General features: G+C 41.6%; 1 non-coding gene across 1 annotated transcript; it reads left to right on the plus strand.

Moving 5' to 3' along the window:
* The first annotated feature begins 15500 nt into the window (after positions 1-15500).
* Positions 15501-15608, plus strand: LOC120281479. The gene has a single exon (XR_005542619.1). It is a non-coding gene; the product is annotated as a small nucleolar RNA R71 (small nucleolar RNA).
* Positions 15609-16095: the final 487 nt, after the last annotated feature.

A 16095-nucleotide genomic window follows, 5' to 3' on the forward strand; every position in this document is an offset into this window, starting at 1 on the left:
GTTTAAGAGAAAAAAAAGCCAATGTGGATCATAATGTACCAATTTGGAGGAAATTTTGCTAAGGTTCAAACGCGAAGACATAGGTTAGGTTTGAGATGCGGAAATGTGTGCCAACCTACTCATATTGAGTTAGCACAACAATTTGGAGGGGCACAAGGGCAGTCACATTCAAGCATTCCGACTTATGCATTTAGAACAAGATCTCCACCAACATGTACATTATTGAAGAAGTAAAGCGATCCATGACGTAAACGTATGCCTGTTTGCATTACCTCGATGAAAGTATGGATTCGGGAGAATTTCGGGGCTGAATACTATAGCAAACACTAGAGCAAAAATACTAAAGTAACACTGTTCACTGCCGGCCGAGAGAACAGGGAAACGGAGAATCCACACGGGCTTGTGGAAATTCCACACGCCCGTGGAAAATCCACAAGGGCGCACACGAGGGCGTGTGGATTCCCGATTCCAGCCCTTTAAAAGCCGATTTCAGCCCCGATTTCAGCATTCTTTTCTCCATCTTTTCCCCAACTTGAGAGAGGGCTTCGGCTAGGGTTTTGAGGGGTATTGGCTAGGGATTTGGAGAGGTTCTATGGCTCCGATATCGCGCGCCTTTTTTAAGAAGGTTATTAGGAGAGCTTTCGTCGGCACCGATCCGGCGAGGTGTATCCTGGGCCGGACAAAGCATCCCTTGCGACGAGTAGAGGACTCTCCACAAGACCATCGACACGACCATCCAGGGGGTTTTCTACGGATTCATTGCTTTTACATTCTATTTCTTTGATTGTAATTAGCTCCATGTAGAGCTAAACCCCTACTGGGTACTTGGGTATTTGTGAACCCTAGGATGTATTCGTTTCATTGAATCTCTTTATTATGCTTTCAATTAATTGATGTTTATTGTGAGTTCCAACCTTGAATGCTTGATTGTTTGAATATTGCCCTAGAGTGACACTAGGGTTGAGAGTTCTTGTTGGCAACCTCGTAAGTGAGTGACACACCACTAGTGTTAGAGAAAGCTAGGTTGGAGAGGGTCGAGATGGTGAGTCGAGAGGTACAGGAGCGTCCCCTTTCTCCTCTGATGTGATAGATGCTACGTCCATTCCTCGAGTTCTTTGCGGCCATAATAGAGTGAATGGTCTAAGGGATGACCCTCCGCTGGGGCATAGTTGCGAGTGCAATAGAGTGAAACACTGAGGTGATCTTAGTATGTAGGGCTTAATCGTGGTTAGGGACCTTCCACCTGGACCAAAGTTTTAGGTCTATAATCAGGAAGAGATTTATCGCTTGGAATCCCTAGAGCTCATTGCAACTCTATGCGAGTGCGAGTTGTTGAGATTGTTCGATTTCTCCTTCGGGACATATATAGAGTTAGGCATGGTTGTCCTTAGATTTGGGACTATGTAATTAAGGATTTCCATGACTCACTATTGCATTAATTAGGAAGCATAATAGAGGGTTCTTGCACTTGAAATGATTGTCCTAGGCGGAACAATATCCGGGTACCCCATCTCTATCGATTGCCTTACCTTCTCCTTTACTTGTGCTCTCTTTCTTGTTGTTTTTAGTTTTTGTTAATTGAATCTTGTCACACATATCACTATTCACTTTTCACATTGTTGAGAAATAAATTAAGTGTTTTTATTCCCTACTCCCTATGGATACGATACCCACTCACCTGGGATTATTACTTCGATGACCCCGTGCACTTGCGGGACCTACGCAAAGGGCGTTCGTCAAAGGTCTCTAGTCACAATTAAGCCCTAGGTGCTAAAATCACTTCAATGATTCACTCCGTTACCTCTACAACTAAGCTCGAGCAGAAGGTCATCCCTTAGCCCATTCACTCTACTATAATTGCAAAGAACTAGAGGAAATGGAGGTAGGATAAATCACACCGGAGGGGAAAGGGGACGCTCTGCCACCTCTCGACTAACCCTCTCAACCTTCTCCAATCTAGCTTTGTTTAACTCTCGTGGTGTGTCACTCACTCACAAGGGTTACCAACAAGAACTCTCAACCCTAGTGTCACTCTAAGGGAGATTTCATACAATCAAACATTCAAGATTGGAACTCAATTAAAACATCAATTAATGAAAGCATAATAAAAAGGTTTAATAAAATGAATACATCCTACGGTTCACAAATCCAAGTACCCACTAGGGAGTTTAGCTCTCCATGGAGCTAATTATAATCAATAATTAAATCAAATGTAAAAGCAAGTAATCCATAAAAAAATCCCCTCGATAGTCGTGGCGATGGTCTTGTGGAGAAGCCTCTACTTGTCCAAAGGTTCCTTTGTCCGGCCTAAGATACACCTCGCTGGATCGGTGCCGACGAAAGCACTCCCACTAATCTTGTTCTAAACAAAGCAAGATGTTAGAGCCATAGAACCTCTTCAAATCCCTAGCAATACCTTTCAAAAGCCTTGCCCCAGCCCTTTCTCATGTTGGGGAAAAGATGGAGAAAAGAATCCCCAAATCGGGGCTGAAATCGGCCTTCAATTGGGCTGGAATCGGGAATCCACATCCCCCTGTAAATTCACCAAACGGGCATGTGGAATTAAGGCACGGGCGTGTGGAAATTCCACACACCCGTGTGGATTCTCTAGAAATCTCCTTCTTCGGCCAGCTGTGAACAGTACCTGCTGCAGTGGCTGCTAAAGTACCGGCCCGAAACACTCCCGAATCCATGTTCTCATTGAGGTAACGTAAATGGGCACACATTTACGTCGTAAATTGCTTTGCTTTTTCAATAAACGGCCTCATTGGTGGAGATCTTGCTATACATGCACAAGCTGGCATGCTTGAATGTGACTGCCTTTGTGCCCCTCCAAATCATATTGCTAACTTGAATACAAGGAGGTTGGCACACATTCTTGCATCTTGAACCCGACTTATGTCTTCGCGTTTGAACCTTCTAAAGATTTCCTCCAAATCGTGCGTTTACGATCCACATTGTCTTTTTTCTTTAACATTCGGCTTCACAATCCTAGATGCATGAAAGTAACATAAATGTACGCATATTAGAACTAAACCCGATAAAAGTAATGCTCATCATAAGGAAAGAATACTTCACATTCATATCACACAAGCACTTATCATGGATGTACCTTTGATACTTGGCAGGCCATTCTTGCGCACTTCTAAGGCATTAATCGATATGGACGGCGGGGAGTTGACACTGAGGGTTAGAGATGATAAGCTCACATACTGCCTCGCTGAAGCCATGCAACATTCTCTTGACTTTGATGATACTCTTTACTTTATTGACACTACTGATGAGATTGTGGATGAATATATGCAGGAAATGTTCAATCTGGACCTGTACGAGGATTTATTCGACCAAGAGGTGGACAATGAAGAAGTAATGATGATTGGTCTCGAAGAGCAAGTACCATCTAACCTAAGGATCATGAAGAAGGTGCTCTAGAAGATGAAAAGGGCGAGGAAACACCATAGGAAATACCCCAAGGCTGTTGGGGATGTGCGTGAATCAAACAAGTTGGATGAACCTTTGCTAGGTGGTACCAAGCCTGATAACTCCCCCTCTACCTTCAAGAGACTTTGCTCATCATGCTTTCAAGCTATGGGTAAGAGGGCAACCTTCATCTATAAACCCCCGTTAGGTAAGACAAGGTACGTCAAGCTTAGTGACGTTAAATAAGCGCTTCTTGGGAGGCAACTCAAGTGTTGACTGTTTTCTTAGTTGCTAGTTTAGTGTTTGCATGAATAAAGCGTTGAGTGTTGGTGTCTTGATTTTTAGATGCTTTTCCTGTGATTTTCTTATAAATTTTTGATGTCATCGTGTGCTTTTATGTGGATTTGGCAAAGTTTTTGGTTGAGCGAGCTAGTTTCTTATGTTTTTCGCTGGTATATTTTGCATAATAGGGTAGGCTTTGAGTGTGTATACATGTTCAGAAAGTTTCTGCAGAGCCTGCAGAGTTTTTAAGGCATCCAGAGAAAATGCACAGGCGTGTGGAATTTCCATACACCCGTAGATGTACACTGACAGCTCGTCCAGAGAAGGCATACGGGCGTGGGTAATTTCCGCACGGGCGTGCATCTTCCAGAAGAGACTTAGCAATTTTTCCCGAGAGCGCACAGGGGAGTGGTGCACCCCTGTGGGTAACCCTTTAACAAATACAAGGGCGTGGGTATTTTCCGCACGGCTGCATGAATCTCTAAAAAAGACTCTTCCCCATCCTGAGAAGACATAGGGGCGTGCGTTCGCCCCTGTGTGTTGGGCCTGTGAAAGTCCACGCCCGTGCGAAAATTACCCACAGGCGTGCGAAACACTTAGTGATTATTCTCGGTTGGACAAAGAGCGCACAGGGCTGTGGATTTGCCTCTGTGGGTTAGGCACACGGACGTGGGTATTTTCCACACGCCCGTGCAAGTGCTTTCACAGACATAGAGTGTTATCCAAAGAGCGCACAGGGGCGTACATTTGCCCCTATGAGTCTCTCCGATGGAGGCGCACGAGCGTAGATAATTTCCACACGCCCGTGTGGATGTGCAGAATTCCAAGAGACGCGAGTTTTTCTTTAAAATCTTTTTGAGTTTTCTTCTTCTACACCTCCAATCACTTGAAGATCGACCTTGATCAGTTGCCTGGCCCACATATCACTGGTTTAGAGGGGTTTTCTTTAATTTTTTGTGCTGATTTTTGAAATTTCATTCCTATTTTATAGGTAAACCTTTCACCCTCTCTTCTATTCGCCATTTCTTGTTTTTAGTGGATTAAAACTGTTAATTTGCAACAATTTTTATTCTATGGTGGTTTATGCATGTTTAGAAGATGTTTAAACGTGGTTTTAAATTGTGTTTTGGGAGTATTGACATGCAGCCGTGTGATTTTCATGCACCGCAGATCCACACGGGCGTGTGGAATTTTCACACGACGGTGTGGAATTCTACAGTATTATTTCTAGAGCCTTGTTGATAGTTTTCTCGTCAATTCTTGTAGATATGGAACTTCATTTGAAGAAGCACGAAGTTAAGCACCTTAGAGAGACCCCACCTAAGTTTGTACACATGGAATTCTTGAACCCCGAGCATCAGGCTCGATTTGAGAGATTATCGGCACTCAGTTTTGGTCAGTCTCGCTTTGTGGATTTGAGTGGGCTGAAAGAAATTCGGCGGGGTGACGAGCTAGCCGATGAGATTGATGAGATGCTAGTAGTGGGAACTGGAGTGACGAGCTAGCTTTCCACGCATTGACGCTAGAGGTGTTGGCATCCTTCGAGTTTGATCAGCCATATGGGAGATTTGACACCAAGGATGCTAGACAGTTCCGAGCATTCGGACATCCGTTTTGCATGAGTTTCACTGAGTTCTGGTTCATATGGGCATGTACAACGAGACTTATACAGGTTCTGAGCAGTATGGACGCTTACTGACGAATTTCACAGGTACATTGACTCCATAATAGGCGTACTGAGTTTTGTGTGGACACAGGCAGTATGAACCGGGAGTGTCCAAGGCCACCAGCCTTTCCCGGCTGAGCTATAGATACTTATACTTGGTCCTCAGCAGGTCTGTGTCTGGTCGAGGTGACAACACAGATGTTTTGAGCAGGCACGACTTATTCTATTTATACTCCATGCTCTGCAACGTGCTGATTCACCTAGGGCATGTAGTGGCAGACGTCTTGAGGCACCAGGGCCATTTTGCGAGAGTGGGAGTATTATTCACTTGTCCTTACGTCACTAGACTTATTGTGGGGATGGGTTTTCTAGAAGCTATACGAGGTGATGAGAGGACGGTCGTGACTGTCCCTCTTGGATCTGAGATGATTAGGATGATGGGATTGGTGCATAGATGTGGGCCTGGAGCATAAATTATAGCTACTGTTATACCCAGTGTTTACTGTAGATTACTATAGCCCATTTCTATAGATTTTTCAGCCCGTTCATCGTAGCAGACTGATCCTCGTAGCAAACCGGTTCCATGAGCGACTTGTTCCTCGTAGAAGCTCTGGTTTGATAGAGGCCCTGCATCTGTAGCATCCCTGCTATCGTAGCAGCCCGAAAAATTTTTCCCTTAAAACATTTCTTCTTCTTCTTTTTCTTCTTCTCTTCTTCTTTCCTTGTCTTGGCCGAACCTTCCGATTTTTCTTATCCGGCGAAGTTTTTCCGGCGAACCAAGCATCCTATCTCTTCCTCCTTCACCATTGAGCTTGGTAAGCATAGATTTATGGTTTTATACCGTATTTATTCTTGTATTTTCCTTGTTTTAGTTTTTTTTCAAAACCTAGAATTTCTCCATGGATTTGCATGTTTATAGGTTTAAATTGAAGCCATTGAATTGTTGATCTTGTGTGAGAATGTTGTAGAAGAAAATTTGTGATTTAGAGTTGTAAATTGGGAGAAAACCATAGTATAGGGCTCGGTTTTACTGTAGCAAGTTCGAATTTACTGTAGCACCGGCAATCTTTAGTTGTTTTTTTGATTTCTTTAGATTAGATTGAAGCTAAAACCCCTAGGAATTCATTGGTAACCTTTAAACCTAGTTTTGAGCTAATCTTAGGATCGAATTAGGGTGGTTTGTTAGAAAACTTAGGGTTTTTCTTGTTTGTTTGTTTTTGCTAATTTTTGTGGTGTTTTGTTATGCTTTGGCAAGGAGAAGAAGTCTTGGCTCGAGGCAAAGGCTTAGCCGAGGAGTAGCTTGCGAGGAAGACAAATTTCCTTTTCTGTGAGTGGAATTATTTAGCATAGCTTTATTAGAAGAATGCCAATAGCTATATATATATATATATATATGCATTTCATGTTTTAAGTAAGTTTTTATTGATTTATACTTGTTTGGTAATTTGGTGAATGATAATTATTGTTGAGGCAAATCTTGGATGTCTCTTTTGGCTTTTTTTGTTTTTGTTATCGTGGAAATTGTGATTGATATATGTATCCATGAGTTTGTGAAATCTTTATTTTTGTTTGAAACTTGAGTTTTGTTATGGAAATCTTTGATTTGGTGAAATCCTAGGCTTGAAACAAATTTTTGGATTGTTGAAAGGAAAAGGATTTCCATGTTGTTGCTTGTGTTGGGACTTGCAAATTATTTTTGTGTTAAAAAGTTTGGGCTTTGCTTATGTGTTTATCTTGTCCTCGTGCAAATGGCCGAGGTATTCTTGATTTATGATCATGGATGGATATTGTACTCCGAGTGGAGTTGTATTTTTATTGTGGTGATTGTTTTGGTGATATCCCATCTGCAGTAGGGCGGTCTTCACGGCCGACCCTATTGAGGTGGCGTGTCGACCGGCTGATTACTACGAGGGCCGGTTCGGTGGGAGTGTAGAGCCCCGATCGGATATTCATCGGGTAGCCGGAGTCACCAACCGGTGAACTCGATGGGTCAACGTCAAGGGCATGAGTACCTTGGCGGCTCGAACCTAGCCATGGCCACGGCGAAGGTTTAGAGAGTTTTTCTAGACCATGTTATGTTGGGTGAGTGTTGGGTATTGTGTTTATTTATTTCAAACCCATGATATTTTTTGTTGTTTTTACTTGTATTTAAAAACCATGCTTTTATGATTTTTTTGTGTTGTAAACCCTAGTTGGGGTAAAAAGAGTTTTTCTTGGTATTATTATGTTTTTTTAATTCTCTTGAAGGCTTCTATTATATGTAATAATGTTTCTAAACTTGTATCACTTTGGTAAAAGCATTTATTTTTGATGATTCATTATTATTATCTTTGTCTGTTGGTGTATTTTTTCTCGCTAAGGTTGTGCTAACCTCCCTCACTCGAGTAACTTGAGTTACTCATCCCTCTTTCTTCCTCCCGGATCTGCGGGTAGTAGGTGTGACCGTGTGGCAGCGTACTGGGCATTTACTACTATTCTATCATCTGTTGTATTTCCTTCAGTTCATGTATGTTGTTGTTGTCATGGAACATGTTATAAGACCTATGGATCCACTAGTGTGTAGAAAACTTGTTGCATGGTTTAGTATTTAAATACTCTTAAACTTCTGTGTATTACCATTTCCTACTGTTGTTAGGGTTGTTTCCCTGTGTATTTTGTGAACCTCTATATTTTCTGTATCCTATTGTTGTTGTTGTTACTGTCGTTGTGTAACATTGTTTCTTTCTGTTCTATATCTGCGATATGTATATTGTTGAATTCCAGGTGTGTTGATTAGCCTTGCGGCATCCTGAGGGTTGAGTGGCGGGGTATCCCTCCTCGGGATTGCTGCGGCGATTGTCGCGTCTCGTGGGCCCGCGGGTCGGGGCGTGACAGCTACGGCCACCCCAGAGGTTGCTGAGGACGGAAAGGATGCAGTTGAGGGTTCCCGACAGGTTCCCGAGCCTCAGTTTGCATCGACGGGGACCGAAGCACCCCTTATAGCAGAGGAGACACACTGGCGTTCAGTACCTATTTCTACTCCTTCTCGAGCTCATGATGGGTTTGAGAGGCTTGAGAGTGCTGTAGGTGAGCTTCGGACCGAGATCGCAGAGGTCCGAGCTTTACAGGTTGCGTAGTACAAAGAGATGATGGCGCGTCTTGACATCATACTACTACTATTAGGGCGAGATGCGTCCTCACCCTTCATCAGGAGACCGAGGACCCTCCGGCATCACCGCCACTATTTCTACCTTCACCATTTGATCTAGCACCAGCAGCAGTAGTAGGGCTAGAGCGCGACACAAACACTTGACTTCACTCTTTATCTATTTACTTTTGCATTTCATTTTGGACTTGTATACTCAGAAAGGATTTTTCTTCTGAGTAATTTTCATTTTGTTATCTTAAGTTGTATTCATTGCTTTATCCTTTATATACTCGAGTTGTTTTTATTTTATTGAGCTTCACTAAACCCCCTCGTGTATGTGTGCAGATGGTCTTGTCTGTATGGGAATTGAGAACTTGTCATGAACACGGCCAAGGTGCTTCGGTACTTGGCCGTGTTTGCTTCACAACCCGTTGGAACATCACTCCTAAGGATTTAGCTCCATCAAATGCAATACTAAGGGTCAGGGGACTATTGTTTTGATTGCTTCTCCCACATATATTCTTAATTGATATACATTATGAGTGAGCTTGCATGTGTACATTGGGGACAATGTACAACTTAAGTGTGGGGGAGAGTTTCATAGTGCATATGTCTTTTATATTAATTTTGTTTAATATACATGCTCACATAGCCAATGGCGGTTCACCTTAGTTGCAATGATTGTATTCTTGAGTTTAGGAGAATTTTTAACATTGAATGTTCTCATGCTCTAGTTCTTGCTTGAATTTCTAAGAATTTTTTCCCGATTAACACTTGTTGCACTACTCACTCTTTAAACTCTTTTGGGAACTCAAGTTTTATGTTAAAGGGACTAGTTATAGTTGTTTCTTTTGTTAATTGTGAGAAAAAATGGAAAAAGGAAAAGAATGAATAAAATAGTTTTATTGTTTAGTTGTGCTTCTTAGGTGGAAAGAGCTACCACCTATGAAGTATGAAGCTACTCTCATAAGTTGGATACTAGTTATGCCCTAATGAGAGAAAGATCTATCTCATAGGATGATTGAAACATATCACTCCGGTAGAAAGAGGTACCACCTCGAAAGTGTGAAAGCCACCTTAGCTGCCGCTTTGGAAAGGGCTACCTTAGAGGATGTGTGATGCTACTACCTTCTTTCAAATGTTACTACTTTTTGTAGACAAATAAGTCCTACTTACTTAGAACTTTGAGGAGTATACCTTGGGTTGACTTGAGTGAGTTTACACACACTTACACGATTTCCGGTTTGTTGTCCTTTTTTATTCAACTTTTTAGCTAGAGCATTGATTTTTCGTATTTAGTGTTGAAACTTCTCTTACTTGTAGAATGCTCTATTTGTATGCTTTGGTGGACCTATGGCAAAGCACTTCTAATATTTCCTTCGTCTATGCTTCAATGTTTTAATTTTTGCTTGAGGACAAGCAAAAGCTTAAGTGTGGGGGAGTTTGATAAGTGCTTGTGTGATAAGAATGCGAAGTGTTCTATCCTTATGATGAGCATTACTTTTATTAGGTTTTAGCACTAATACTTGTGCATTTATGTCACTTTCTTGCATATAGGGTTGTGAAGCCGAATGTTAAAGAAAGAAGCCAACGTAGATCGTGAACGCACTATTTGGAGGAAATCTTGAGAAGGTTCAAACTCGAAGGCATAAGTCTGGTTCAAGATGCAAAAATGTGTGCTAACGTCCTTGTATTCAAGTTAGCACAATGATTTGGAGGGGCACAAAGGCAGTCACATTCGAGTGTCCCGGCTTGTGCATGGATAGCAAGATCTTTACCAATGAAGCTGTTTATTGAAGAAGTAAGGTAATCTACGACGTAAACGTGTGCCCATTTACGTTACCTCAATGAAAACATGGATTCCAGAGTGTTTCGGGCCGGTACTGCTGTAGCAAAACACTGTAGCAGTTTACTGCAGTAGGTACAGTTCATAGCCGGCTGAAAAAGTGAATTCCAGAGAATCCACACGGGCATGTGGAAACTATCCATGCCCGTGTGGAAATTCCACAGGCCCGTGTGGAGAATCCACAGGGGTGTGTGGATGCACTATTCCAGCCCTATTTAAGGTCGATTTCAGCCCCGATTTCAGCATTCTTTTGTCCATCTTTTCCCCAACTTAAGAGAGGGCTGCGGCTAGGGTTTTGAGAGGTATTGGCAAGGGATTTGGAGAAGTTCTATGGCTTTGACATCGCGCTCAATTGGAAGAAGGTTAGTTGGAGTGCTTTCATCGGCACCGATCCGGCGAGGTGTATCCTAGATCGGACAAAGGGACCTTTGGAAGAGTCAAGGCTTCTCCACAAGACCATAGTCATGACTATCGCGGGGGTTTTCTATGGATTACTTGTTTTTACAATCGATTTCATTATTGACTGTAACTAGCTCCATGGAGAGCTAAACCCCCTAGTGGGTTCTTGGATTTGTGACCCTAGGATGTATTTGTTTTATTAAACCATTTATTATGCTTTCATTAATTGATGTTTTAATTGAGTTGCAATCTTGAATGCTTGATTGAATAAATACTCTCTTAGAGTGACACTAGGGTTGAGAGTTCGTATTGGTAACTCTTGTGAGTGAGTGACACACCACGAGAGTTAGTCAAAGCTAGATTGGAGAGGGTTCAGAGGGTGAGTCGAGAGGTAGCGGAGCGTCCCCTTTCCCCTCCGGTGTGATTTGTCCTACCTCTATTTCCTCGAGTTCTTTGTGGTCATAGTAGAGTGTACGGGATAAGGGATGACCTTCCGCTGGGGCTTAGTTGTAGAGGCAACGGAGTGAAGCGTTGAAGTGATTTTAGCAACTAGGGCTTAATTGTGACTAGGGACGTTTCACCTGGACCAAAGGGTTAGGTCTACATCTAGGAAGAGGATTTATCACTTGTAATCCCTAGAACTCATTGCAATTCTATACAAGTGTGAGGTGTTGGGATTGTTCAATTTCTCCTCTGGGACATCGTATAGAGTTAGGCATGGTTGACCTTAGATTTGGGACCATGTATTGAAGGATCTCCATGACTCATTAATGCAAGCACCTAGGGCTTAATTATGACTAGGGACGTTTCATCTGGACCAAAGGGTTAGGTCTACATCTAGGAAGAGGATTTATCACTTGGAATCCCTAGAACTCATTGCAATTCTATACAAGTGTGAGGTGTTGAGACTGTTTGATTTCTCCTCCGGGACATCGTATAGAGCTAGGCATGGTTGACCTTAGATTTGGGACCATGTATTGAAGGATCTCCATGACTCATTAATGCATTAGTTAGGAAGCATAATAGAGGGTTTTGCACTTGAAACCATTGTCCTAGGTGGAACAATATCCGAGTACCTCATTTATATCGATTGCCTTATCTCCCCTTTACTTGTGCTTCTCTTTCTTGTCCCTTTTACTTTTGTTTACATTACATCTTGTTAACAAAATCACTATTTATCTTCACTTAGTTAAGAAACAATTTAAGTATTTTTATTCCTTACTCCCTGTGAATACGATACCCACTCACCTAGGATTTTATTACTTGACAAACCAGTGCACTTGCGGGATATACGCAAGGGGCGTTGTCAAGTTTTTGCCGCCGTTACCGGAGTATTCATTAAGAGAAACTTTGCACTTTATTTTCTTAGCAATTCATTCATTCATTCTATTTCACATCTTCTTTTTCTGTCATCGTTCCGATTTGTTTACTTTCTTTTGGTGCAGCTCCGGTTTATGACTCGAGGGAACGCTTCCACATTGATTGAAGGAGATCCTGAACTTGAACGTACATTTAAAAGAAGGTGAAAAGAACCTATAAAAGAACCGTCTAATCAAGCTGAAATAGAAGTTGAAGGGTTAGATAATATGGCAGAATAGAATGAGCAACAGAGGATACTTTCTGATTATGCTAGACCCTCAGTTTTGGGCATACAATCGAGTATTGTGGAACCCCCGATTACAGCTCCAAACTTTGAGCTAAAGCCCGCATTCATCCAAATGATTCAGTAGTCAGTACAGTTCAATAGTTTGGCCGATGAGGATCCAAACAACCACATAGAGAACTTCTTTGAAGTTTGTGATATGCAAGTGACATGCGCGTTTTGTGACTATAAGTAGGCCGTTTTCCCTATTCTTTGGAGAATTTTTGCAGCGCTTTTGGTGAGCACTCTAAGTGCAAAGCAGCTAGGGTTTTAGATAAGGTCTTTGGTGATATTGAGGGACATTTTTCACCAACTATGATCGATCTTCTCTCTGTCATAGCATTGAGGGAGCCTTCAGCAACCTAGCTTTGGAGGAGGATTCTTCAATACGTTGAGCAACACATCAAGGCCATCATCAGGAATTCAAGGGGTTTTTTCTCTATGGTTTACATTGCTATTGATTTGCTTTATGTTTCCTATTAAATTTGAGTTGATTTGAGTTTTAATCTTGTATTCCCATTGTTTGCATATTTTATTGATCCTTGTGGTTGATTATCTATGCTTGATTTGTTACTTTGATGAGAGAGGTCTCCATTAGAGTTAGAACTCCAAGGCTAAAGAGGGTTGAGAGGGTGTTTCCTATCTCCATATTCCCTACACTCTATGCAACCATATTTGGTATGAGACGTGAGATTGAGAGATTTCTCAACTGGGACCTTGTAGGGGGTTAGGGGTCTTTCGCCTAGAAATAGGGTTGGATCTATCTTTAGGAATCGATTTCACTCTTATTTATCCCTAGAGCTTATTCTGGTTATATGGTGTGTGAAGTGTTGAGATTGAGCGATTTCTCCACCGGGACCTTGTAGGAAACTAGTGCTGGTTGCTTAGATGCAACTACCGGTTGTTATTGTATTACCTCAACTCATTAGAGTCGGTTTAGAAGCATTTAGCAAGTCTTGAGCTTCATGTTAGATCCTAGGGGGAACATTGCCCGATACCTTACCTTTATTGATTTTGATCTCCTTTACTTTTTATCTTGCTAACGATAAGAGAGTACAAATGAAACACAGCTTGGAAACCAATAATCAAAGAACAAAATGCAAATAAAAAATAAACAAACAACTAATAAACAAACAAGTTGAGCTTCCTCCCAAAAAGTGGTTGTTTAATGCCACTAGCTTGACGTACCTATCTCGCGCTTACCGAGGTTCATGAAATTGAGACCTCTTTTGGCTACCTGTGACACAATTGCAAGCATATAGCAATAACATGTTAATCAAATAGACCTCACCAAATGACCAAGTAGCGGAATGATCAGTATTGTGTGGTGCTGGCGGTGAGGTGAGTGGATTCTTCTTCCTAGATGTAATATTTTCCACCACTTTCTTGCTCTGGAGATCCGTTTCCTTGGTGGCTTTGTATCCTTGCTAGCCACCAATTCCAAGCCTTGAACTTCTTCTACTACCTCCTCAAGTGCTTCTTCATCCAAGTAGTATCATCCAACAAGTCTCCAAGCTCAGTTTTCATGAAAGTTTCCTGCATAAAATCATAGACAACCTCATCAACAACATCAACATAATAACATGTATCATCAAAATCCATAGTATGCCTCATGGAGTCACAAAGTTTAAAAGTAGTTTCTTCATCACCAACTCAAAGTGTCATTCAGCCATACTTAACATAAATGAGAGCTTTGGAAGTCGCTAAGAATGGCCGTCCCAATATTAATGGCACTTTAACTTTGTTATCAATATCTAAAATGATGAAATCCACCGAAAATATAAACTTATCCACTTTAACTAGAACGTCTTCAATTGTGGCCCTTGGTCATCTGGTGGATCTGTTTGCCAATTGCAAAGTAATGTTGGTGGGCTTAGGCTCCCCAAGCCCCAAGTTTTCTAAAATTCTGTAAGGCATTAGATTAATACTCATCCCAAGGTTAGCAAGAGCCTTCTCATCAACCAAACCCTTAATTGTGCAAGGGATAATGAAGCCCCCTGGATCTTTCTCCTTCTTGAGGTGTTTGTTACATATCAAAGTAGAACATTCCTCACTAAGTGTCACAGAAGACACATCCTCCAGCTTCCTTTTGTTGGTGAGCAGTTCTTTCAAGAATTTGGCATACCTCGACATCTGAGTGAGAGCTTCTACAAATGGGGCATTAATGTGCAAAGTTTTAAACATGTTGAGAAATTTTTCAAACTGCTCATTATATTGGTCTTTCCTTACCTTAGCATGGTATGAAAGCTTCAGTTGATACTCCGGCACCGATTTTCTTTCCTTTGTTGTGTTGACTACGTTGGTACTCATGGTTGGTTTAGCAATTTCTAGTTTAGGCTCCTTCTCGACAAAGTGGAGAGCTACTTCCCACTTCTAAAAGTCACACCCTTCAGTGATTCCTTCAGGTAGTCTTTCTTCCAGCAGCTTAAATAGTTGGCCTACCTGATGCTCTAAGTTCCTCATGATTGCATTGGTATTTCTGATCATCTTTTCAAAACCTGTAAATTGAGTCTCAATACTCTTGATGAATAAGGCCATTAAACTAGTAAGATCATTATAAGGGTCTGAAGAGGATGAGGACTGTGATTGTTGTAAAATTTGAGGAAGAGGCTTGTATTGCTACTACTACTGTGCCAGCTATCCCTATCTCGGCTGACTCCAAGAAAAATTTGGGTGATTCCTCCATCTAGCATTATATGTGTTGCTATATGTGTTATTCTGATAATGATGGTTATAACCAAGAAAGTCCACTTGCTCAATCCATTCTACACTTGCATCAATGGAAGAGGCAAAGCTTGGGTCACATAACTGGCCAAAATGATCATGCATAGGTCTTGAGTTTGAAGATGGAGATTGCATGTTGTCTAATCTCTTAGTTATTACTTCAACCTGTGCTTCAAGAGTAGTGATGACATCCACTTGATAAATACCAGTGGACTTCACCGGTTTGTTCCTCTCTGAACTCCATTGATACCCATTGTTTGCCATCTCTTCAATCATATTTTGTGCTTCACTCAGTTGCTTATTACACAATGAACCTCTTGCGGCTGCATCAAGCATCTATTATGTGGAAGTATTTAGTCCATTATTGAAGATCTGGATTTGCATCCATTCGACAATTCCGTGCTGTGGGCATTTCCTCAACATCTCCTTATACCTTTTCCCATGTATCGTATAAGGATTCAGATTCCAATTGGAGGAAGGAAGTGATGTCACTTCTGAGTTTGGTGATCTTAGCAAAGGGAAAATATCGAGCAATAAATGCCTCAGAAGTTTGCTTCCAAGATGTAAGAGACCTAGGGAGCAAGGAATTTGTCCATTACTTGGCCCTTTCTCATAATGTGAATGGGAAGAGTCTCAAATGAACTGCTTCCCCAGAAATGTTGCTCACCTTATAACTGTTATAGATTTCTAAGAAGTTTCTAAGGTGCTTGTACGGGTCTTCATCCTTAAATCCATGGAACTAACACATCTGTTGCACCAATTGAATTAAATTTGGCTTCAATTCAAAATTGTTTGCCATAATAGGAGGATGAACAATACTCGAACCAACCTCCTTAAGATTTGGCTGTGCAAAATCTAAAATACTTTGTGGTTGATTACCAGCCATTTCGTCTTCCTAACCCGCTATCATACTTATCTCAACATATCCTGTCTCACTCAAATTGATATGACGGACCCTTTTTCTGAAATTTCTTTTAACTTCTGGATCA

The sequence above is a fragment of the Dioscorea cayenensis genome, chromosome 17 (assembly GCF_009730915.1).
Source record: "Dioscorea cayenensis subsp. rotundata cultivar TDr96_F1 chromosome 17, TDr96_F1_v2_PseudoChromosome.rev07_lg8_w22 25.fasta, whole genome shotgun sequence".
NCBI lineage: Eukaryota > Viridiplantae > Streptophyta > Magnoliopsida > Dioscoreales > Dioscoreaceae > Dioscorea > Dioscorea cayenensis.